Raw genomic sequence first — 24,096 nt, forward strand, 5'->3', positions numbered from 1 at the left:
GTTGTTTTTAAAAGACTCTGCAGATAACATCAAAAAAGGCCATTTGCACCACCTGCCAGAGCAGCATCAGCAGGGGTAGCAAAACTAGCAGCCTGACCACCACCAGCATGATCAGGCACATGGAAGCAAAGCACCCGACTAAGTGGGCCGAACCCCAGGGTCCAGGAACTGTGTCTGCGGGTGACACTACTGCTTCTTCCACTGTTGTGCGTGCACGCCAATCCCCTGTCCATGGCGCAGGAACGGTACATCTCACTGACGGCACACTGGGTTAATATAGTGGATGCCGGGACCCAGTCGGACCTTGTCCGGAACACGTCCTGCTGACGCCGAGGATTGCGGACCCTGGGTCAATCAGGGTTGCCCCCACATTCTACAGCTCCTGCACCTCTTCCTCCTCTTCAGCCTCCATCTACGAAATGACCACATCAGTCACAAGCTGGAAGCACTGCAGCACTGCCTCGGTCAAATGGTAACAGGCTGTGCTGAAGCTAATATGCTTACGTGACAAACCGCACAATGCTGAAGAGTTGTGGACAGCTCTGAAAGAGCAGGATATCTGTGGCTGACACCGCTGACCCTACAGCCAGGCATGGTCATGTGTGACAATGGCCAGAACCTGGTGGCGGCTCTGAGGTGAGGCTAGCTCACACACGTTCCATGCCTGGCCCATGTGCTTAACCTCGTGGTTCAGCAGTTTCTCAAAACCTACCCGGATCTGCCAGATCTGTTTGTCAAAGTTCACCGTGTGAGTGCCCATTTTAGAAAGTAAGATACAGCTTCCCCTGCCCTTGCCGTGCTTCAGCAGCGTTTGCAGCTTCCGGCTCACCGACTGGTGTGCGCTGTCCCCACGCGTTGGAACTCTACATTGCAGATGTTGGGAAGGATTTGTGAGCAGAAGAGTGCAGTTGGTGACTAGCAGCATCAACAAGGCCGTCGGTATTCAGGTCAGACTCCACACACAAGTCCTCAGGAGTGGTCATGGATGTCAGACATCTGTACCATCCTCCAAAACTTTGAGGACTCCACCAAGATGGTGAGCGGCGATGATGCCATAATTAGCATCACCATCCCGCTTCTCTGTCTTCTGAAATGCTCTCTGCTCACAATTAAAGAGGATGCATTACAGGCGGAGCACGATGAGATGGAGAAAGGAACCATACAGGGTGATTACACACAGCCCAGCCTCATCTCATCCCAATGTGGATTGGGTGACAATGAGGAAGAGGAGGAGGAAGAACAGAAGCTAGGTTCCTGCGCTATAGACGGTACTACCTGCACAACTGTAATACTGTCTGTTCTGCGTGGATGGGTTGAGGACAGGGAGGAGGAGGAGTATGAGGAGGAGAGCATGGTCAGTCGTCCTCTTGGTGTGGACATACATATGTGGATACATATATATGTATGTATGGATGGATGTGTGTGTGTGTGTGTGTATGAAAGGAAAGAAAGGGAATGGGATAGGAAAGGGAAAGAAGAAAATGGGTTCAGAGGACAATGGAGTCCCATTCCGAGTTGTAACCAGTCTTTCCATTACCCGGAGCAGATGTTCAGTTTACTGTCTTAACTCTGTATCTATGTACTGGATAAGAGGAAAGTAGATAGTTTTCAGTCCTGGCACGCAAGGCTACTGCCTCTCTAGCTGATCACAGTGTGTGCTGCTCCTGAGACCACTAGCTATAAAAAGCAGTGGAACATGTCAGTAGGAAGCGTGACTAAGGGGTTAATGAAGTATTACATGGTACCCATTGAAATCAATGTCTGGTTGCCAGTGTGTTTCTTGATTAACCAACAGAGGGTATATGATGATGAAGTATTATGGACATAAATTGACATTTTTGTCCAAAGCAATATTTCTGGGAAATGATTATACAAAACAAGAGCACAACATTATATTAATAATATAAATAAATATAAAAGATCTATTCTCTACGTTAAAAATTATGATCATTCCTGAGATTCTCTTACCATTGTAAGATCCAGCGATCTCCTTGGTACAGCGCCACCTAGTGGTATGTCATGAGCATTCCTGTATGATATACCTATAGCCCTCAATGTCTCTGACATACAGTGCTGCTCACCATTATTGGCACCTCTTCATTTTTTTCATAGATTGTACAATCTCTTCAGAAATTAATGGAAATGTACCAAAGTTATATCCTCAGGTTTATTTCCATATTAAATTAATGTAAAGGGGCACCCTTTAATAGCAGTGTCACAGATAGCTTTAGGTTTTTCTGTTTTCCCTCCCATTATTTTAGGTTTAAATTTATTTTTTATCATTTGCTCTTTTGTATTTAACACGAGGGCTCTATACAAAAAACCTGTTTCACTTGATTCATTTTTTTCAGGAGCTATGGGTGCCAATAACGATGAGCATGACTGTAGCTTTACTATATACTGTAGCATGAAGCAAGACTTGCAATAAAAGCGTTAAAGCAAAAAAGGAAAGTTAATCACATATGAATAATATTATAAAAATGTATGGCATATATATATATATATATATATATATATATACATACAGTACAGACCAAAAGTTTGGACACACCTTCTCATTTAAAGATTTTTCTGTATTTTCATGACTATGAAAATTGTACATTCAGGCTGTGTGCCCACGTAGCATTTTTCAAGCGTATATGCTGCGGAATTTCCGCAGCGTAAACGCTTGAAAAACGCATGGTAATCCGCACCCCATGGTCCCCAATGGGATTCCGCAACTTCTATGCACATGCTGCGGATTTTTCCGCAGCGTTTATGCCGCGTTCAAAAATCCGCAGCATGTCATTTAATTTTGCGTTTCCGCAAGCGGAATTGCCTTAGTCCAATGCATAAAAAACACAAGGCAATTCCGCATGTGGAAAACGCGTGATAAACGCGCGAAAAATGCGCGATAAACGCGTGCGGAATTCCGCATGCGTTTTTCCGGGAGAGGACTTGCATTTATGCAGCAGAAATTTTCTGCTTCATAAATGCAACGTGGGCACATAGCCTTACACTGAAGGCATCAAAACTATGAACTAACACATGTGGAATTATATACTTAACAAAAAAGTGTGAAACAACTGAAAATATGTCTTATATTCTAGGTTCTTCAAAGTAGCCACCTTTTGCTTTGATGACTGCTTTGCACACTCTTGGCATTCTCTTGATGAGCTTCAAGAGGTAGTCACCGGAAATGGTTTTCACTTCACAGGTGTGCCTGTCAGGTTTAGTCAGTGGGATTTCTTGCCTTATAAATGGGGTTGGGACCATCAGTTGTGTTGTGCAGAAGTCTGGTGGATACACAGCTGATAGTCCTACTGAATAGACTGTTAGAATTTGTATTATGGCAAGAAAAAAGCAGCTAAGTAAAGAAAAACGCATGGCCATCATTACTTTAAGAAATGAAGGTCAGTCAGTGCGAAAAATTGGGAAAACTTTGAAAGTGTCCCCAAGTGCAGTTGCAAAAACCATCAAGCGCTACAAAGAAACTGGCTCACATGAGGACCGCCCCAGGAAAGCAAGACCAAGAGTCACCTCTGCTTCTGAGGATAAGTTTATCCGAGTCCCCAGCCTCAGAAATCGCAGGTTAACAGCAGCTCAGATTAGAGACCAGGTCAATGCCACACAGAGTTCTAGCAGCAGACACATCTCTTCAACAACTGTTAAGAGGAGACTTTGTGCAGCAGGCCTTCATGGTAAAATAGCTGCTAGGATACCACTGCTAAGGACAGGCAACAAGCAGAAGAGACTTGTTTGGGCTAAAGAACACAAGGAATGGACATTAGACCAGTGGAAATCTGTGCTTTGGTCTGATGAGTCCAAATTTGAGATCTTTGGTTCCAACCACCGTGTCTTTGTGCGACGCAGAAAAGGTGAACAGATGGACTCTACATGCCTGGTTCCCACCGTGAAGCATGGAGGAGGAGGTGTGATGGTGTGGGGGTGCTTTGCTGGTGACACTATGGAGGATTTATTCAAAATTGAAGGCATACTAAACCAGCATGGCTACCACAGCATCTTGCAACGGCATGCTATTCCATCCGGTTTGTGTTTAGTTGGACCATCACTTATTTTTCAACAGGACAATGACCCCAAACACACCTCCAGGCTGTATAAGGGCTACATGATCAAGAAGGAGAGTGATGGGGTGCTACGCCAGATGACCTGGCCTCCACAGTCACCAGACCTGAACCCAATCGAGATGGTTTGGGGTGAGCTGTACCGCAGAGTGAAGGCAAAAGGGCCAACAAGTGCTAAGCATCTCTGGGAACTCCTTCAAGATTGTTGGAAGACCATTTCCCATGACTACCTCTTGAAGCTCATCAAGAGAATGCCAAGAGTGTGCAAAGCAGTCATAAAAGCAAAAGGTGGCTACTTTGAAGAACCTAGAATATAAGACATATTTTAAGTTGTTTCACACTTTTTTGTTAAGTGTATAATTCCACATATGTTAATTCATAGTTTTGATGCCTTCAGTGTGAATGTACAATTTTCATAGTCATGAAAATACAGAAAAATCTTTAAATGAGAAGGTGTGTCCAAACTTTTGGTCTGTACTGTATATACATACAGTCATCGCTGAAAGTGTTGGCACCCTTGAAATTGTTCCAGAAAAACAAAGGATGGTGGACATATATACCAAGAAGGGGGACATATACTGTATACCAAGATGGGGCCAAGGATGGTGGGAATATATGTGAAGATAAGGGACATATATACCAGGAAGGGGTCCAGCATGGGGACATACACTGCTCAAAAAAATAAAGGGAACACTTAAACAACGGAATATAACTCCAAGTAAATCAAACTTCTGTGAAATCAAACTGTTCACTTAGGAAGCAGCACTGATTGACAATCAATTTCACATGCTGTTGTGCAAATGGAATAGACAATAGATGGAAATTATTGGCAATTATCAAGACACACTCAATAAAGGAGTGGTTCTGCAGGTGGGGACCGCAGACCACATCTCAGTACCAATGCTTTCTGTCTGGTGTTTTGGTCACTTTTGAATGTTGGTTGTGCTTTTACACTCGTGGTAGCATGAGACGGACTCTACAACCCACAGAAGTTGCTCAGGTAGTGCAGCTCATCCAGGATGGCACATCAATGCGAGCTGTGGCAAGAAGGTTTGCTGTGTCTGCCAGCGTAGTGTCCAGAGGTTGGAGGCGCTACCAGGAGACAGGCCAGTACACCAGGAGACGTGGAGGGGGCATTAGGAGGGCAACAACCTAGCAGCAGGACCGCTACCTCCGCCTTTGTACAAGGAGGAACAGGAGGAGCACTGCCAGAGCCCTGCAAAATGACCTCCAGCAGGCCACAAATGTGCATGTGTCTGCACAAACGGTTAGAAACCGACTCCATGAAGGTGGTATGAGGGCCCGACATCCACAGATTGGGGTTGTGCTCACAGCCCAACACCGTGTAGGACGCTTGGCATTTGCCACAGAACACCAGGATTGGCAAAGTCGCCACTGGCGCCCTGTGCTCTTCACAGATGAAAGCGGGTTCACACTGAGCACATGTGACAGACGTGACAGAGTCTGGAGACGCCGTGGAGAGCGATCTGCTGCCTGCAAGATCCTTCAGCATGACCGGTTTGGTAGTGGGTCAGTAATGGTGTGGGGTGGCATTTCTTTGGAGGGCCGCACAGCCCTCCATGTGCTCGCCAGAGGTAGCCTGACTGCCATTAGGTACCGAGATGAGATCCTCAGACCCCTTATGAGACCATATGCTGGTGAGGTTGGCCCTGGGTTCCTCCTAATGCAGGACAATGCCAGACCTCATGTGGCTGGAGTGTGTCAGCAGTTCCTGCAAGATGAAGGCATTGAAGCTATGGACTGGCCCACCCGTTCCCCAGACATGAATCTGATTGAGCACATCTGGGACATCATGTCTCGCTCCATCCACCAACGTCACGTTGCACCACAGACCGTCCAGGAGTTGGCAGATGCATTAGTCCAGGTCTGGGAGGAGATCCCACAGGAGACCATCTGCCACCTCATCAGGAGCATGCCCAGGCGTTGTAGGGAGGTCATACAGGCACGTGGAGGCCACACACAATACTGAGCCTCATTTTGACTTGTTTTAAGGACATTACATCAAAGTTGGATCAGCCTGTAGTGTGTTTTTCCACTTTAATTTTGGGGGTGACTCCAAATCCAGGCCTCCATTGGTTAATAAATTTGATTTCCATTGATGATTTTTGGGTGATTTTGTTGTCAGCACATTCAACTTTATACAGAACAAAGTATTCAATGAGAATATTTCATTCATTCAGATCTAGGATGTGTTATTTGAGTGTTTCCTTTTTTTTGAGCAGTGTATATTACATTACATTAGTACAGGATGTACAAGTATGTCTTTATAGGATTTAGAATGCTACAAGGATCCATACATCTGACCAACATACAGGGGGGGGGGGGGGGCGCAGGTCCAAATTTTGCACCTGGGCCCATTGGACTCTAGTTACGTCACTGACGATACAGATAATCTGTTTGCATCCGATTGTTTTGTGCACCCATAGACTTGAATAGGTGGAGAATAGTGCTTGCTGAGTAGTGTTGAGCCACCCCCGTAGTGTTCGAGTTTGGTTCGGTTCGTCGAACACCCGTGTGTTCGCCGAACTGTTCGTTGGACTGTTCATCGAACACCTTCGAACACCGTTAAAACCAATGGCAGGCAAACAAAAACACATAGAAACACATAGAAAACACCTTCAAAGGTGTCCAAAAGCTGACAAACTGCTCAGAAGACATAACTAACACATGGAAAAGTGACAAGTACATATAGTCATGCGAAAAGAAAGAGGTGGAGGAGTAAAAGGAGGGGGAGACACAGATATAGGCATGTCATGCCCTTCTAAAATCCAAAAAGTGAGAAGCCGACACGGCCAGTCCGTTCCAGCCCGTGCCACCTCCGTGTCGCCGGGTTTGTGCCAGAGCCGCGGTGGACCCTGACGGCCAGCCCCCCTCTCCCAATACTGGTGCCTGTCTGCTGGTGGGTCAAGCGAGCCCCCCTGTGGTGGAGGCAGCTCTAAGCTTTTTCATTTAAATTGTCTCTCTAATTTGAATAAATACACTTTAAATCCTTTTACAAGGATCTATTGGAGGGCAAGTCTCATGCCAGCAGCCGTGTAATTCCTGCTCCAGTAGCGTCCACTAAAGCTGCTGCAGTTAAAAAGCTTTTATAAGGATCGAGCTCGGCTGTCCACCGCAAGGCATCCTACCGCCAGTCCCAGCCCCTATGCCTTGGGGTGCCTCCTGATGCTCTTCACTGAGTATCCCGTGGTCCCGAAGCATTTCCTTTGAAAAAATTAAGTGTCCAAACTACAGGTGGTGTAGCTTGCTTAACAGCCGGGATAATCCGCTGACTAGCAGACACTGCTACTAGGCACAAAGTATTTCCTGGGCTAGATGCAGTTAAAAATGTGTAATTAGATACTCTCGTTGGATGCTGAGAAAGCATTCCATAGAGTCTCCTGGCACGCCATATATTTTATAGCGAAAATCACGGCCCTGTATCGCAAAACGTCACCTAGGCTGAAGATAAATGGAACAGTAGCACCCTGAGGGCTCGGTTGCTACAGAGGTATTGCACCTCACCCAGAGGTGTGATATCTCACTCTCAGGTAAGGATGGAGTGTGGATCAGGACCCGACACCTGCATGCATTACACCACATTGCCGTGGGGCAGGGCGACCAATATGCCCCTGAGATGGGCACGACAGTCCTTTTCCCTGGCTGGAGTGGGGGGAGGGAACACTGAGGAAGGGGAACCCTGTAGTGCAGGAGCAGGGAGGAAGCAGTTCCTGGGTGCATTGAGAAGAGAGTATAAAAGGTGGGCACCATCTTAGTTCAGTGCAGAGAAGTCTGAGCAGAAGTGACAGGGAGCAGGGGCTCTGCATGAGCTCTGCTCCGGAGGCGGGCCTAGTAACAGAGGCCCAGGCCTGGAAGAGGGAGAAGGAAGGAAGAGGAGCGGAGAAGGCTCCAGGAACGAGGAACGAAGGGATCCCAGGGGTGCGGACAGGCGAGTCGCCACCGCACGCCCGAATCCACCTGCGTGGAGGGGTCAGGCCAAAGGGGGAGACCGGTCCCCGAAACTAGTGGAGGCGGGAAACGACCCTCAGCTAAAAACCGGAGGCTGTGAGATTTTATGTGGCGCAGCCCCTCGCTACACCCGCTAGGAAGGCACCACATAGGGTCAGGGAAACTGGCGCTAAGTTTACCAAGAGGAGGCCCGAGGCAGCCGGACAGAAGGGATGGTAAGAAAGGCCAGATAAAGGACACACAAAGGGGGTCCTGTGAAGCGCTCCAAAGTTATCTGGGAGTTGTCTGAGCCCCTCACCTGGTGAGCACAGTACGACGTGGGCAGCCGTTACCTGCAGAAGTGGTCTGGATAATAAGAACTGTGAGTAAAGGCCCTTGACTGCATCACTGACTCCGTGTCGTTACTGCTGCTGCCCTGCACCATCACCCCCATCCTCCGCATACACAGCCCTGAGGCTATACTCCTCCCTTGGGGAGTTATGCTACGCTCTGCTGCACCCACAACACGAGCCTCAGCGGTCTGCCCTGCAGCGGCGGTTCAATCTAACCGCAATCCACGGGTGGCGTAGTCGGACGTTTAAACATCGAAACCACATAAATAGTTCCGCCACTGGTTTGACCGCCCTGAGCCACGGAACCGGGTCGCCGCCACGGAGACTACAACCACCAGCATCCACCAAAAAGGGTCCGGCTCCGGGTGTCCCAAGGCCCAGGGGGCGCGTCAGAACATTTTCATCACCTTTCATAATTACCAATGGGACAAGGCAGGGATGTCCTCTGTACCCTCTCTTATACATCCTAGTGACCTATTAGGTGGATTGAGGTGGGAGGCACCGAGTACAAGTGCTCTCTATTTGCTGATGATGTCCTAGTATATATCACTCAATCACATATATCCATCCCTGCTGTTATGGCTGAAATAGATCACTTTGTTACATGGTCAAATTTTAAAATCAATGCAGAGAAGTCTGAGGCCCTCGATGTCTCCCTCCCCAAATCCATACAGGATTCCATCCAGTCCAACTTTCCTTTTGCCTTGCCCTCACAGGGTATCAAATACTTAGGAATTCCTATTCATAGAGACCTCTCCCGTCTATGTTATCTTAATATTGGGCCCTTTATTGAACAACTCCATACAGACCACGGTTGGCTAGTTAGAACTGTAAGATTCACTACGTGAACCACTGGTGTTTTGTGGAAAAGCACATGTACACTGTGTTCCAAGTTATTATGCAAAAAGTGTTTAAGAGTGATAACGGAAGAATTTGTTTGTTTGTCAGTTAAACTCATTGATGGTGATGTGTGTCAGGGCTCTTTATATCACTGTAAGCAATTGCAGACACCTGTGCTAATTAGTTTGGCAGGTGTGTCCAATGAAAGGCAAGACTACTTAAGAAGGCTGTCCCACATTATTAAGCAACCTACATTTTCTGCCAAAATGGGAAAGAAAAAGGATGTGTCGGCTGCTGGGAAGCAACAAATTGTGGAGTGTTTAGGTCAAGGCATGACTACATTCAACATTGTGCGATGATCAGGATGAAGTGTCTTGGCAATCAAGAAGTATGTAGCTGATTCACAGTACACACGTGTGCGTGCTGATAAGGGCAAATTGAGGACTCTTTCCTACAGGCAATTACGTCAGGTTAAAAGAGCAGTGGCAAAAAAGCCTTGTCATAGCAGCAGACAAATTTTTGAAGCTGCTGGTGCCTCCAACGTCCCCCGAACAACAAGATGCAGGGTCCTTCAGAGGTTTGCAGCTGTGCGTACGCCATCCTGTCGACCTACTCTATCCACTGCACACAAGCAGAAACGGCTCCAGTGGGCCAAACAATACATGAAGACTGATTTCAAAACTGTTTTGTTCACGGATGAGTGCCGTGCAACGCTCGATGGTCCAGATGGATGGAGTGGAGGATGGCTGGTTGATGGACACCCCACGCAAACACGGCTACAGCGCCAACAAGGAGGAGGTGGAGTAATGTTTTGGGCTGGAATCATGGGGAGAGAGATTGTCGGCCCCTTTAGGATCCCTGAAGGGGTAAAGATGAACTCCATAATGTATGTGGAGTTTCTCAAACAGCACTTCCTGCCATGGTTCAAGAAGAAGAACCGTGTATTCCACAGCAAGATCATTTTCATGCATGATAATGCACCGTCTCATGCTGCACATAACACATCTGCATCTCTGGCTGATATGGGCATAAAAGGGGACAAACTTATGGTGTGACCCCCATGCTCCCCTGACCTCTACCCCATTCAGAACCTCTGGAGCATCATCAAAAGGAGTGTCTATGATGGCGGGAGGCAGTTCACATCTAAGCAACAGCTCTGGGAGGGTATTCTGTCCTCATGCAAAACAATTGAAGCAGAAACCATCCAAAACCTGACAAATTCAATGGACGAGAGAGTTCAGAAGCTCCTTTCTAATAAGGGGTCCTATGTGCAAATGTAACATCACCTAGAATAAAGTTTTGAGTTGAAAACTGTTTGATTTCAGTTTCTAATAACCTGCTAATGCTTATAATTTCAAAAATGACCATTTTTTTGGTCTTTATTAAAATGAAAAGGTTGATCGAAGAGTGTGGGGGATCTAAGAGTGTGGCAACCCAGTAGTCAGGACTACTTCGAATTCTGACAATCTGAGGGTCATGTTGCAGGTAGTGCAGCAAGAAGGCACTTATGTGTCTTGCGCATCTCGGAGCCCCAAAATTATTTTCCGGGCTAGATGCAGCTAAAAATTATTATTAATTTTAAATCTGGTGGAGCTTAGTATAGATGGCCTAATAGAATCAGTACTGCACACAGCTACAAAGCCCAAATTATTTTCCAGCCAAGATACAGATAAACATGATTAGTAATTTTAAATCTGGTGGAGCTTAGTATAGATGGCCTAATAGAATCAGTGCTGCACACTGCTACAAAGCCCAAATTATTTTCCAGCCAAGATACAGATAAACATGATTATTAACTTTAAATCTGGTGGAGCTTAGTATAGATGGCCTAATAGAATCAGTACTGCACACTGCTACAAAGCCCAAATTATTTTCCAGCCAAGATAAAGATAAACATGATTAGTAATTTGAAAGCTTAAAATGGTTGGTGAGGTGATTTTAACCAATCATCAAGCTTTTACTCTCCCCAGGATGACACAGGGGTATAAAAGTCGTTTTGGATCCATGATTTGTTCATCTTTATGAACGTGAGTCTGTCTACATTATCAGTGGAGAGCCGCATGCTCTTATCTGTCAGCACACCACCAGCAGCGCTGAACACACGTTCAGACAGAACGCTGGCTGCGGGGCATGACAAGATTTCCAAGGCGTAAGTGGCTAGCTCCGGCCATTTATCCTGATTGGAAGCCCAAAAATAGCAAGGGTCCAGTGACACAGTCATGGCTTCAATGTTTACTTTGAGATACTCCTGTACCATCGTCTCTAGGCGTTGACTATGTGTCAGACTTCTTGTCTCCTGTGGCCTTGCAAAGGATGGGCTAAAAAAGTGGTGAAATGATTCCGCAAAATTGATGTTACCAGCAGATACTGTGTTTCTGTTACGGTTTGAGTGCTGAACACTCGACGGTCCCACGGTTGGCAAGTTGGAACTGTGAGATTCACTACGTGCACCACTGGTGTTTTGTGGAAAAGCACATGTAAGATTCTGCAACAGTCTCTGCTGATACTCCGGCATGCGTGCATCCCTTTCTATGGCAGGAATCATTTCTGCAAATTTACTTTTGTACCGGGGATCTAACAGTGTGGCAACCCAGTAGTCAGGATTATTTCTAATTCTCACAATTCGAGGGTCATGTTGCAGATAGTGCAGCAAGAAGGCACTCATGTGTCTTGCGCATCCAGGAGCACCAAGTCCCTGTTGTGTTGGTTGGCGAGGTGACAATCATGCTTCCTTCCTCTGTCCTCTCCCCCCAACCTCGCACAACAGAAATGTGATCAAGGTCTCCCTCATCTGATGAGTCTTCCATCAGTTCGTCCTCCACTTCTTCCTGGGCTCCTGCACTTTCCTCACTAGTTTGGCTGCTACCATGCGCCCTGGTAAAACCATCTCCCCCACCCTCACATGCCTGCCGCCTTGGTGCTGCCGACCATCTGGACCTTGCAGATGTTAGCCCTTCCGCATACAACTCCTCCTCCTCTACTTCCTCCACCTCCTCTTGTGCCACCACCTGACTCCGAATTCTGTTTAACATGTGCTCCAGCATGTAAATCACCGGAATAGTCATGCTGATAATGGCATCGTCAGCACTAAACATCTTCGTCGCCATTTCAAAACTGTGCAGAAGGGTGCATAGGTCCCTGATCTGAGACCACTCCTCCAGCGTGATTTGCCCCACCTCTGGATCTCATTGGCCCAGGCTATACGTCAGAACGTATTGCACCAGGGCTTGTCGGTGCTGCCACAGTCGCTGCAACATGTGCAGAGTTGAATTCCACCGGGTAGGCACATCGCATTTTAGCCGGTGAAGTGGCAGGCCCAACGACTTCTGTAGAGATGTAAGTCGCTGAGCTGCGGGATGCGAACGGCGGAAGTGAGCACACAGCGACCGTGCCTTCTGCAGAAGGCCATCTAGTCCGGGATAGTGGGCTAAAAATTGCTGGACAACCAGGTTCAACATGTGAGCCATACAAGGCACGTGTGTGACATTGCCCCGGTGAAGGGCCGCACCCAGGTTTGCAGCATTGTCGCACACGGCCTTCCCTGGTTTCAGGTCCAGTGGAGACAACCATTCATGAAATTGGTTCTCCAGAGCTGACCACAACTCCTCAGCTGTGTGACTCACATTTCCCAGACATTTCAAAGTAAAAACCGCCTGATGACGTTGAGCCCTACTGCCAGCATAGTAAGGAGGTGTGCAGGATCCCTTCTGCGCAGTTAGAAAGCTTGTGGCATGATCAGTCAGGCTTTGGGTGCAGGTGGAGGACCGAGAGGAGGTTGAGGAGGCAGAAGCAGTGGAGGAACTTTGAGATAAAGAGGATTGACGCACAACTCGTGGGGACGGCAAGACTTGGACAGCAGCCCCTTGTCCTGCTGTCACCATAGTTACCCAGTGCCCAGTCAGCGACATGTAACGCCCCTGTCCATGCCTACTCGTCCAAGTGTCTGTGGTGAAATGCACCCTGTCACACACAGAGTTTCTCAAAGAAGCGGTGATGTTGTGTGCGACATGCTGGTGGAGCGCAGGCACACCTTTCTTTGAGAAGTAGTGCCGACTGGGCATCTGGTACTGGGGCACTGCGACGGACATAAGGTCTCGAAAATCCTCTGTGTCCACCAGGCGGAAAGGCAGCATTTCTGTAGCCAAGAGCTTGCAGATGGTGAAATTCAACCTCTTAGCTTTCTCATGGCTAGGAGGAAATGGTCTTTTACTTGTCCACATCTGAGTGACCGAGGGCTGGCTGTTGTGCTTAGACGGGGTTGATAAGGGTGTCCCCGGCAAACTGCCTGTCTGTGAGGAAGATGCAGGCGGACATGTTAGGTTGCCTTGATCCAAAGGTGGTGCTATCGATGTCGGACAGCGCTCAACACCAGCTGGTGTTACCACCTCCAAAGAAAATGATGACCTGCCAATCACGCTGGCTGTTGCGGGTAAAGAGGTGGCAGGTCTGCGTCCCAAAACAGGTGTGACTGCTGTCCCCCCAGTCACAGAGGATGAAGAGGCCGCGGATGCACAAGATGTGGCAGACGGCGGTTGGCCCGGCCGGCTAGGCCGCAGTGTAGCACAGTGAGCTTCCCACTGCAACTTATGCTTCATGTCCATGTGCCGGTTCATGCATGAAGTACTCAAACTATGTATTTTTTGGCCTCTACTTAGCTTTTGCTGACAATTGTTACAGATAACACGAGTTGGGTCATCTTTATCGATCTGAAAAAATCCCCAGGCTATGCAAGGCTTAGCACCCATGCGACCTGAAGAGCCACCACGACTTGTGGTGAGAGGCAGAGTTGTGTTTGAGGATGCAGTTGTTGACGTGCTTCCAGTACTACGTCTCTGTCCAGGAAGGCGCAACCTGACCTCGTCGTCACTAGCATTCTCCTCCACCTCCTCTGCTGACCTCATCTCTTGGCTGACTGTGGGTTGACAATAAGTGGGATCTCCAACCTCATCATCATCACCCTGTGTGTTTTCACACCCGTCGTCCTCAGAGCCAACCTGTTCCTGCCCTGACAAAAAACTAAAGTTGTCGCTCCAATCAGGTATTTGAGTCTCATCATCGTCTTCCTCATTGTCTCCACCAACAGGAGTTACAGTTTGGGAATGAGGGTCTACATTATGGTCAGAACCTTCTGCGTCTGGTCCTGGATCCGACTCATAAAGATTCTGGGCATCAGTGCAGATCATTTCCTCGTCTGGATTCACAGAAGCGCTGGAGCCGACCTCTGATTCCCAGGCTATAGTATGAGTAAACAGCTCTGCAGACTCAACCATCTGTTCTACCTCATACTCAGACGGGCAGCTGGAGATTTGGGAGCTGTGAGGAAGCAAGTGCGATTGGGGTGACACCTTTGAGGACTGGAGTATTTGTGATGTTGAAGTTGATGTGGAGGAGAGCCCACTTAAAGGAGCACTTGATATCCGTTGAAGCACCTGCTGTTTTTGTGCCTCATCTGGAATTTGTAGCGATTGGCGTGGCCGTAAGAAAGGGATCTTATCACATTGTCCGCTAAAAGAAGTAGACATTTTAATTTGGCTGGAAGATGGTCTTTCTTCTGCAGATGTTACTGTTGCTTTAACACCTACCCCACGGACACAACCTTTTTTCCCCTTCCCAACATGCCTATTCCCCTTTCCACCAGCAGCAGGCCTTTTTCCACTCATTTTGGTGGTTAACTAATTCACAACTCTGGAGTTGTTTGCACAAAAAAGCAATGGATGGGAACCGAGCAGAGCTGAGTGGCCAAACTGTGGTATTAGGCCAAAACTATTGGCTGGGTTAGATGCAGAAAAAAATTATATTCAATTTGCAACCTGATGGAGGTCAGTATAGATGGACTAATAGACCAAGTCCCACACACTGCCAGAAGCCCAAATATTTTTTCAAAGCTAGATGCAGAAAAAAATTATATTCAATTTGCAACCTGATGGAGGTCAGTATAGATGGACTAATAGACCAAGTCCCACACACTGCTAGAAGCCCAAATATTTTTTCAGAGCTAGATGCAGATAAAAAATATTTTTAATTTGCAACCTGATGGAGGTCAGTATAGATGGACTAATAGACCAAGTCCCACACACTGCTAGAAGCCCAAATATTTTTTCAGAGCTAGATGCAGATAAAAATTATTTTTAATTTGCAACCTGATGGAGGTCAGTATAGATGGACTAATAGACCAAGTCCCACACACTGCTAGAAGGCCAAATATTTTTTCAGAGCTAGATGCAGAAAAAAATTATATTCAATTTGCAACCTGATGGAGGTCAGTATAGATGGACTAATAGAATGATGCTATGCCCAAAAGGTTTTACTTCACTAGGTGCAGTAAAAAAATTGGTATTCTACACACAGGTGGTGTAGCTTGCAACACAGATAGGCTACTCCACTGACTAACACACTCTGCAATAGGCCAAAAAGGATTAGCTTTGCTAGATTTAGCCAAATGCTGTGAAAAAAACTTGCACAGCACTGGCACAGACCTGCCTGGCAAAAACTGATAGGAACTGATGTAACCTAGTCCTGAAAAGGACTGCAATTACCATTAGTCTTTACTCCCAACCTATCTATTTAAAAGCACAGACCTGCCTGATAAAAGTCGTAGGAAATGCTGTAACCTAGTCCTTAAAAGGACTGCAATCACAACTATTCCCTACTCCCAAGCTATCTGTAGATTTGTGCGAAAATTGGCTTGAAATTAACAAGGTATACCGCACACAGCAACAGCGGTGCCGTCTAACACGCAGCTGCAGCAGTGAGAAAATGGTGGCGACGGGGAAAATGGCTTGGTCTTATAGGGCAAGGACATGTGACATACACTGCCAATGACACATGCCCTTGCTTGTGTGAAAAAAAGCACTTCGCTCCGTGTGTGCACTGCTGATAGACTGACAGATTGCACCTCCCCACTGTAAATGCGGGAAAGAGAAAAAAAAATGGAGATCTTCATTATTCCTGCAGAGATCCATCCCCTGCCCCTCCCCCCACCCCGCTGTACACTCAAACTGCGTATTAACATTAATTTTCATCATTACTGAGAAAAAATCCAGTTATGATTTTGGTGCACGAACAGTTATCGAACATAACCTCGAACAGCTGAATTTTTTGAAAATCGTTCGTGTTCGCCGAACGGCTCGAACACCGCCCAAAACAGCTCGAATTTGAGATTGGCGAACAGTTCGAGTCGAACAACGCTCATTTCTATTGCTGAGATCTTTTTTTAAAAGGACTCTTGGTCCATTGTGCAAACTCTTATCTGAACATCTGTATGCATTAATTGATCCATATGCTATCCACTTTAAAGACAGTCAGCACATGTACTGTACGTATAACACTCTCATCTGAACGTATCCTAAGGGTAACAATTAGAGATGGGTTAATTGACTAACAGGGTACTCCTACCCTATGGCCATTGGACAGGAGCATGCCATCCTTCTCCCACCTGATGGCTTCCCCGGTGCTGCTGTGATTTGTAGGTGAAGCGTTACATCATCGTTGTGGTTTGATGCATGGACTACTGACGTGGCCACTGTACCAGGCTCCCGTGAATCAATTCGCTCATCTACATTTCTAAATATTGTGTTGTTGTCTATTACATTGTGTTACATTTTTATTTTCTGTTATATCTTTAGATAGACAAATTTTCATTTCACTTCCATTATCTGGAGAAAAGAAATCACCATGGTTACTATAACATGGTCTTAGTAATCCCTCAAAAAAAACATGAAAATGTATTACTCTAATGTAAATCTGTAGGGACAGGGAATATGTGGTTTCTCAATGAAACCCTGAAATGTTATGGTCAAAAACAATATATTTTGTATTTGCTTTTTTTCTACTTCACTTATTTAAAAGTGACAGTTCGAATACAATAATAATAAATACATTGTACATATATAATACATACATTTATAATAAATATATTGTACATATGTGTAACGCCAATGACGGCTTCCCTGCGTGGTCCTTCTCCCTCCTTCCAGCAGGGACGCCGACATACTCACCGCCCCGGCCGCACGATTGTGTCCCTATTCCCTGCTGCGGCCTCTTGTCCTGCGCACGCTGCGCAGGTCTCCTGGTGGCGTGCCTAGTGCGCGCGCTCCCGATTCTTAAAGGGGCAGCGCACGCAATTTGGAAATTCCCCCAGCAAATAGCTGAAAGGCATCAAGTTTATAAGTATATAAGGCACACTCCCCAGTAGGGAGGTGCCTGACAACGCCTTCCTTTGGTTAGTTAGTGTTGTACAACTAGTCAATTGCCAGGTCCCCCAAGTTGTCTGGACCAGTACCTGTCCCTGAAACCCATGTTGTCCGAAAAGATTCTGTTCCTGAGACCTGTATTGTCTGAGCCTGAGAAAGCTCCAGCGGTACCTGAGCCTGAAGCCGCTCCGTCTGTACCTGAACCTGAAGCCGCTCCTGCGGTACCTGAACTCAATAATAATAATCTTTTTATTTATATAGCACCAACATATTCCACAGCGCTTTACAATTCAGACAATTTACAGACATTATTGGCACTGTCCCCATTGGGTCTCACAATCTACATTCCCTTTCAGTATGTCTTTGGAGTTTGGGAGGAAACTAGAGAACCCAGAGGAAACCCACGCAAACACGGGAGAACATACAAACTCCTTGCAGATGTTGTCCTTGGTGGGATTTAAACTATGGACTCCAGCACTGCAAGACTGCAGTGCTAACCACTGAGCCATCGTGCTGAACTTAAAGCAGTTCTGACAATACTTGAACCGGAAGAGGCTCCGGCGGTACCTGAACCAAAACCAGTGACCGCCCTACCTTGCATTCCAGAATCCACGTCAGAACTAGAACTAGTATCTGAATCCTGTTCTGCCAGTGACTCCAAGTCCATGCATCTTGGGGTCAGCTACTGAAGTATCGGGGACTGCCTAGAAGTGGTATCTGGTGGCTACCTGCAGTGCAATCCTAACTCCACCATCAGGAGCTCTAGCGAACATCAGGTAGCTGCTTAGCCATGCACCTTCTGGGTAAGTCCGAATTGTGGCACAGTGGGTCCATGATCCACGTGTGACAATATGTAATAAATATATTCACCATAAATACATTGTATATATGTAATAAATACACTTATAATAAATGCATTGTACATTTCTAATACATTTCTCAGCATGTTGCAGATTTGATTAAAGTTCCTTTAATATTAATATTTGTATCTACCTTTATGGGGAATTGTCCTATGATGTTATATCACCCTTGGCTTATGTCACAACGTAAAGGTCTTTTTAAAATAATAAAAATCTACTGCTTTAAATATGTGACTTTTTATAGACAATCTTCTTGGCTATCTCATACATAAATTTGGCTTGCAACTATTTAGCATATGATTAGTTATGCAGATTCTTCTCATGTCACTGCTCAGTGTCTTATTAGGTTGATTCCCAAGCAAAAGGTCACTGGTTTGAATCGAGGAGCAGCCATTAAGAAGATTTCCCAAGAAAAGAGAAACAGCATTATCCAGCTCATTGATAGCCGTCTCTTGGTCAAGAAAATTGCTAAACTGCATCATGTGAGTGCCATGATAGTTGGAAGAATATGAAATGAAGCCCGTCCATCCATTCAAAAGCCAAAAGGTGGACGTCCAGGCAAAATATCGGAGTCAACAAATCGGCTCATCACAAGGTCTATCAGTTCTGGTGACAAACATGGCAGTGGGGGTGGCTTGTATGCTTCGTAATAGTGAGATCACAGATGTCCATGCAAACACTGTGCGACGCACGTTACACAAGTCTGGAATGGTGGCCAGAAAAAAGGTGAAGAAGCGTCGACTTCAATATCGTCATAAAAAGCGTCAGCTTGAGTTTGCAAAAAAGTACGAAGAGTGGACAGTTAGCAAGAAGGGGAGAACCCCATGTTAAATCCCTCTCTAGCAAGCCATAAAACGTAACTTTTAATACTAAATCTAAAATGCATACAGGGTAATATTAAAATGACATCCCTAGTCTGCCTGCAATTTATTAATTTTACAGATAGCTACTAGTGTTGAGCGAGTATGTTCTGTTAACCCTTTCGCCGAGTATGCTCGGGCCGAGCTCCGAGTATTTATAGCTGCTCTGTGATATGCTTGAATCGCTCACGTGTGCATGATTTGCGACTGTTTGACAGTTTTATTACATGGGAGGAATGCCTGCTTCTTACACATTCCTCACATGTGATAAAGCTGCCAAACAGTTGCAAATCATGCACACGGGAGCGATTCAACCATATCACCAAGCAGCTATAAATACTCGGAGCTCGGCCCGAGCGTACTCGGACAGAACATACTCGCTCAACACTAATAGATACCTATATTTATTCAATTGATGGCACCCAGGGGTGTCATCACTATCTAGCAGAATAGGACAAACAATTTATAGCACACATCACCCCAACATGTTTCACCGCATGTGCGGCGTCATTAGGGGATGGCACAATGGCAAGTGGACAGTAGAAGATTGGAAACAGGTGATTTGGAGCAATCAGACGAAAGTCAATAGACTCGGCTCTGATGGCTGCAAATGGGTCTGGAAGAAACAAGGGAAAAAGGGGCTAACAGATCGAGAAATTGAAGAAGCTGCCAAGTTCGGGGGAGGAAGCCTGATGATATGGGGTTTTTACACAGCCAAAGGCGTTGGATACTTGACCAGGACCGATGGTGGTCTCAATGCTGAGCTATATGTGAGTATCCTATTGTGACGCCCTGCGGCTGCAGGCTGTCACAGAACTCCTTGGTGTTGCACAGATGGGATTCTCCCCAGTGGCCTCAATACATGCAGACTCCTCCACCCAAGTCCACTAGATGGAGCCCTGTCAGGTATATATATACTGGGGGGTGGAGTTCAGGAAGGCATACAGTGAGTGTAACACGATGCTGCAGCACCAGACAAGCTGAAGTCTGTGTGGCTGAAAGCCAGGCTAGGCCCAAGCTGCGGGCTGGTCTGGCCAGTGAGAGCCTAGAGTGGGCTAGAAGGCAAGGAGAAGAGAAGAGCCATGAGGGACAGAGGAACCACAGAGGGTTCGTCCCCTGTTGCAAGCCGGGCACCGGGCCCGAGCCTATAGGGTTCTCTATGCCCAGTAGGGAATCCGGCATACTGAGGAGGATTTCATATCCCTCAGTCCACCCGTGAATAGCGCACACTCGGAGGACTAGGTACCACGAAGGCCCCAGCGTCCAGGGATCGTGGTAACCACTGGGAAAGCCCTCGCCGCCAAGCAAGACGGGTGAGAGAAACATCAAGTGAGCTAGACCCTGTTCCAGGCAGGTCAGAAGCTCCAGGTAGAGAGACAGGAAGATACAGAAAGGAAGCCTTACACCCGCTCACTGGGGAGCAAGACCAGAAGTGCACACCACCTACAAGTGCCCCGGACCATACCTGACTACCATCTGCAGTAAAGGTACTGAAAGTAGCCCCGGTGTGTGTGTCTGTTCTTCCTCTGACCCGGCTGGGTCTCATCATCCCTTCACACCATCCCCATGCTGCCCTGGAGCTAGCTCTACCTGTGGAGAGCCATGCCATCCCTGCTGCCGTAACACCAGCTCCAGAGGACTGCTCCGCAGCGGCGGCACCCTTTAGCCGCATTCCACAGGTGGCGTCATGAACACTTTAAATCCCTTATAAATATCCCCCCTTTTACTGACCGCCCTGGGTCATGGACCGGGCCAGCTACCGTGATATCCCCCGGCAACCAGAGGCCCAGCTGCCGAGTACCCCACGGCCCAGGGGGCGCGTCATTATAAAACGAGTTACTTCATACACTTGAGTACTATGGGTAAGAAAAGGACAATATAGTGTTCCAGCAGGACAATCACGTGAAGTATATGTCGAGATTGGAGAAGAAATGGTTCATTGACAATGAAGAGAGGTGCTGGATTGGCCCCCACAGTCTCCAGACCTTAACTCAATTAAATACTTGTAGGTAGAGTTGAAGAAAAAGCGGTATACATACCCAAGTAAGTCAACCAGTATGCACCAACTTTGGGAGCCTGGGATCAGATTTCGGTCGAGACTTGCTTGAATCTGATTGAGAGCATGCCCAGAAGGAATCTGACAGTGTTGAAAGCCAAAGGTGTTGGCATATGCAACAGATTAGGACTTATTATAAGTGAAAGGAGGACTTTATACTAACCAGACAGCAGATGGCAATAGTGTTTAAAGTTAGTGTGTAAAGTTATATGCTTGCTGTAATGTGGGGAGGGAAGCTCTCAGTTGTGGTTGTTTTTACTTCCTGTGTGTTTTTTTCCTGTATGTGTTATGTCAGCAGCACACAGACTGTGTGACACTGAATTGTATCTCATGTTTATCCAGTATGAAGTAAATACTGTTTACTCAAGATATCTTGCTGATTGAAGCTCTCGTAAGTACAGTGGTGACTGTAAGAAGATGCACTCTGCGACAGGTTATGGGCCCAGACACTACAGGCCCGCACTACAAGCCCAGGCAGCAGGATCCCGGTTTATAACCCCAGATAATGGAGCACACAGATAAGCTCTGTAAACAGAAGGAAATAAATCCAGATACAGAGTGACAAAGGAATTTATGATCCAAGGAGCTGGATATAATTACAGAGAATTCAACACAGGCGGGACATACAGGAACTATCAGCAAGAAGAAAAAACAGGAGAATATCTTCAGTACAACTCTCTAAACAAGTAAGACTATATAAAGATGATGAGTAACACAGAACTGAAATTCACAGTAGCTAAACTGAATAGTGAAAATTATCAGTTATGGAAATTCAAAGTAGAGATGTTGTTATCTAAGGATGATTTATGGGAAGTAATTGTTACAGAAAGACCAGATCAAGATAATAAGACATGGGATAAGAAGAATAGACAAGTGAGAGCCACCATTAGCTTATTAGTGGATGATGCTCAATTAATACATATAAGAAATGAAGAAACAGCGAAAGGAATGTGGGAAGCATTAAGAAAACTGTATGAAAGACCTAGCTTGAATCACAAGTTATTTTTATTAAGAAATAGTGTTGAGCGAGCACTAAAATGCTCGGGTGCTCGCAACTCGGCCCGAGCTTGCCGTGATACTCGGGTGCTTGACCCGAGCAACGAGCCCAATGTTAGTCTATGGGAGACCCGAGCATTTTTGCGGCGGCACCCCCGCAGTCTGTAGAAAGCCTAAAAAGTGCCCAAAACTATAGTGACAGTGCTCAAATGACATGGGGACAGCATGGGGATCGCCCCAGGAAGCATTTCTGACCCCCAGGTCACTGTTGTCAACAACGTGTTCAGAGGTATTAAGCCACTTTTACAGGCTCATAATAAAACATTCAAAAACGAAAGTGAAACTTTTTTCCTGTGAAATATGTGAAGGAATTTCTTTTCCAGGGTAAAGACTTGTGTATAAGGTAAAATAAATAACCAAAAACAAAAATACTCCTCCACACCTTGGGCTATGTTCACAAGTAGCATTTTTTATGCGTTTTTGCACTTTTGTATTGCTTTCAACTGTGACAAATGCATTCACCGGGAAAAGTCATTTTAACATTTTACAACCTTATCTGGCCATGTGCTGTGTGACACATGCATACAGTGCTGAAAAGACATGGGGACAGCATGGGGAAGACCCCTGGAAGCATCTCTGACTCCCAGGTCACTGCCTAAAAGTGTGCCCATCAGAAGTGATCCTTGCCGCATCAGAAGATGCAGACTTGCAACTATCCCCGTGCAAGTCCTTGTCCCAGGGCAGTGTTCAATTGTACCTCCCCCATTCCTTGCAATGCAAGTGCAAATATGCAGCCAACCACCCACCCACCCCCAGGCTGCAATATCATACTGCTAGCTTGCACTTGAAATGGGGCCTTTTAGTTTTGAGGAGGCCGAAACTGGCCACTACCTCATGGCTGCTTCGGCAGCGAGGTATCCATACTCAGTCCCCAGCCGCCCGGCGGCCGGGTGTCCACGCTCGGTCCCCAGCCGCCCCGCGGCCGGGTGTGCACACACGTTCCCCAGCCGCCTGGGGGCGGCCGGGTGTCCATAAATGGTCCCCAGCTGCCCCGATTTCTCCGCGGAACATCCACACAGACTTTTCTTAGACTGGCCTGCTTTAGGGCAGCATTGGACGAGCCCACCAGAGAACCCGACTCCTCCGGTGGGCCCTGGCTTCTCCATCAGGGGAGTTGTTTGTGCCAAGCTGAGGAGCATGATGATGATAGAAGTTAGCATCTGCTTTGTTTTCTTGGAATGCAAGCGTAAGTGTGCAACCTGCCACCCACCCACCCCCAGGCTGCAATACCATACTGCTAGCTTGCACTTGAAATGGGGCCTTTTAGTTTTGAGGAGGCCGAAACTGGCCACTACCTCATGGCTGCTTCGGCAGTGAGGTATACATACTCAGTCCCCAGCCGCCCGGCGGCCAGGTGTCCACGCTCGGTCCCCAGCCGCCACGTGGCCCGGTGTCCACACACGGTCACCAGCCGCCTGGGGACGGCCGGGTGTCCATAAACGGTCCCCAGCCACCCCGATTTCTCTGCGGAACATCCCCACACACTTTTCTTAGACTAGCCTGCTTTAGGGCAGTATTGGACGAGCCCACCAGAGAACCCGACTCCTCCGGTGGGCCCTGGCTTCTCCATCAGGGGAGTTGTTTGTGCCAAGGTGAGGAGCATGAAGATGATAGAAGTTAGCACCTGCTTTGTTTTCTTGGAATGCAAGCGTAAGTGTGCAACCTGCCACCCACCCACCCCAGGCTGCAATACCATACTGCTAGCTTGCTTGCATTTAAAATTGGGCCTTTTAGGCATGTGGAGGCAGACGCCGGCCACCATGTCATGGCTGCGTCGGCGGCCCTTTTATCCATACTCAGTCCCCAGCCGCCCGGCGGCCGGGTGTCCACACTCAGTCCCCAGCCGCATGGGGGTGGCCGGGTGTCC

Source organism: Phyllobates terribilis, unplaced genomic scaffold (assembly GCF_046119375.1).
Source record: "Phyllobates terribilis strain yellow unplaced genomic scaffold, ASM4611937v1 Scaffold_4__5_contigs__length_816908805, whole genome shotgun sequence".
Classification (NCBI taxonomy): Eukaryota; Metazoa; Chordata; class Amphibia; order Anura; family Dendrobatidae; genus Phyllobates; species Phyllobates terribilis.